Source organism: Octopus bimaculoides, chromosome 14, assembly GCF_001194135.2.
Source record: "Octopus bimaculoides isolate UCB-OBI-ISO-001 chromosome 14, ASM119413v2, whole genome shotgun sequence".
NCBI lineage: Eukaryota > Metazoa > Mollusca > Cephalopoda > Octopoda > Octopodidae > Octopus > Octopus bimaculoides.
In genome coordinates, this window is record NC_068994.1 from 27,640,615 (window position 1) to 27,643,497 (window position 2,883).

The window sequence follows — 2,883 nt, forward strand, 5'->3', positions numbered from 1 at the left end:
GATGGATGGATGGATGGATGGATGGATGGATGGATGGATGGATGGATGGATGGATGGATGGATGGATGGATGGATGGATGGTTGGTTGGTTGGTTGGTTGGTTGGTAAAGTTGACCCAGGCTGGATTTCAACTCAGAAGAAATGCTGCAAGGCATTAAGGTATTTTCTCGATGTTCTAAATGAAACTGTCAATCCACCAGCCTAGTACCAACAACGACAACAATGATGATGTTTTCAAGTTTGGGCACAAGGCCAGCAATATTTGGGGAACAGGCCAAGTCAATTATATTAACTCTAGTTCCTGACTAATACTTTATTTTATTGACCCCTGAAGAATGTAAAGTTTAGTTGACCTCAACAGGATTTGAATATGGAATGAAATTAAGCAACTAAACACAAGGTATTTTGTTCATTTCTCTACAGATTCTTCCAGTCTTAATAATAATAATAATAATAATAATAATAATAATAATAATAATAGCAATAATAAATGGTTTCAAATTTTGGCACAAGGCCAGAAAGTTTGAAGGTGGGGAGAAGTTGATTACATCAACCCCAGTTCTCAACTGGTCCTTATTTTATCAGCCCCAAAAGGATGAAAGGCAAAAATTGATCTTGGTGTAATTTGAACTCAACGGAAAGATAGACGAAATGTCACTAAGCATTTTGTCTGGCATACTAACAATTCTACCTACTCACTACCCTTTAAAATTTTGGCACAAGTCTAGCAATTTCAGAGCAGAGACTAAGTCAATTAAATCAACCCCAGTGCTCAACTTGTAAGTATTCTATGGCCTCCACCCTCCCCTAAAAGGATGAAAGGTAAAGTCAACCTCAATGGAATTTGAACTCAGAATGTAAAGACGGACAAAATGCAGCTAAGCATTTTGCCTGATGTGGTAATGATTCTGCCAGTTTGTCACCTTACTTAATAATAACAAGAAGAATAGTAATCTTTTCTATTATAGGCATACGGCCTAAAATTTAGTGGGAGAGGGCTCATCAATTACATCAACCCCAGTCCTTCAATTGGTATTTATTTTATCAACCCTGAAAAGAAGAAAAGCAAAGCCAGCCTTGACAGAATTTTAATTCAAAACATAAAGTACTACTTTTACTAACCAAGGTGGATGAAAGGCAACGTAGATTTTGGCAGGATTTTCACTACTGTAAAAATTTCTGATTAGTAAACCAGATGTTTTGGGGATGAGGGAACAGTCAATTATATCAACTTCAGTACTTGACAGGTTCTTTCTTTATTGGCCCCTTAAAACGTATAGCTGACTTTGACTGGATTTGAACTAAGAACATTCAAAGTTGGTTCTAAATGTCACATGACATTTCATTGATGCTCTAACAATTCTGCCAATCCTCTACCCTCACAATTTATTATTATCATCATCAACATGATGATCATCATCATCTGGGTGAAAGAAATAAGTACCAATTAAGCACTGGGGTCGATATAAATCAACTAGCCCCTCCTTCAAAATTTCAGGCTTTGTGCTTATTATAGAGAGAATTGTTATTATTATTGTTATTGTTATTATTATTATTATTATTATTATTATTATTATTATTATTATTATTATGGTTAAGGCATCAAGCTGGCAGAATCATTAGCATGCCAAGCAAAATACTTAGCAGTATTTCATCTGTCACTATGTTCTGAGTTCAAATTCTGCCGAGGTCAACTTTGCCTTTCAGCAATTCGGGGTCAATGAAATAAGTGTCGGGATAATTGACTAGTCCACTTCCCTCAAATTTCAGGCCTTGTGCCTATAGTGAAAAGGATTATTATTATTATCAAGGTAGCAATCTGGTTGAATCATTAGCACACTGGACATTATGCTTAGTGGTATTTCACCCATCATTATGTTCTGAGTTCAAATTCTGCCAAAGTCAACTTTACCTTTAATCCTTTCAGGGTCAATGAAATGAGCACCAATCAAATACCAGGGTCGATATAATTGACTTACATCTTCCTCTAAATTTAAGGCCTTGTGTCTATAGTAGGAGGGATCATTATTATTATTAAAGCAGCAAGCTGACAGAATCATTGGCATGCCAGACAAAATGCTTAATGACATTTCATCCATCTTCATGTTCTAAGTTCAAATTCCACTAAGGTTGACTTTGGTTTCTATCCTTTTGGAGTTGATAAAATAAAGCACCAGTCAAGTACTGAGGTCAATGTAATTGACTCCTCCCTTGAAATTACTGACCTTATGCCAAAATTTGAAACTAATTATTATTATTATTATTGAGTGAGAGAGCAAAGCATGCCATCAAAGTGACACTGGGGTGAAATATACAAAGCCCAGTATACTCATCGTGACTACTCATCAGATAAGGGTATACCAGGCACATGCATCACAGCCATATGTGCATGATATGGTGATCTCAGTAGTTGTATGCTGTCAACTTAATGTGACGGTCCCCTGAAGGGAATAATATTATTGTTGGTTAGACCTAGGAAGCTGCACTGCTATTATTCCCTTCAGGGGACTGTCACATTAAGTTGACAGCATACAACTACTTCATCGCATCACTACTGCATAAATCTCTCTGAGAGATTTAGAAATGTATTATTTCTAAAAATGGCGATCTCATATCAAAATAAACAGTGCATGACCTTGCAGGTGGGGCCCAGTTAGAATTTTCTTCAGGTCGAGTAGCTCATCCCACTCAAACGGTCCTTGAATAAAGGTTGCTTAGGAATGTCGAATGAAACACCCATGTTTTCAGAGGTGAATTATTCAAACCCCAAAGAATTCCTCTCAAAACATGGCTATGATGCTCCCCCTCTACTTCTGCTCATGATCAGAGATGCACATATTGTCAGCCACCTAGGGACATGCTCAACTGGTTAAGGTCAAACAA

At 37.0% G+C, this 2,883-nt stretch overlaps 1 protein-coding gene across 1 annotated transcript in view; it reads left to right on the forward strand.

The window, feature by feature from the left end:
* Positions 1 to 2,883, forward strand: part of LOC106878084 (VPS10 domain-containing receptor SorCS3) — a 1,235,712-nt gene that overhangs the window by 1,199,450 nt on the left and 33,379 nt on the right. The gene's annotated exons all lie outside the window — the stretch shown is intronic.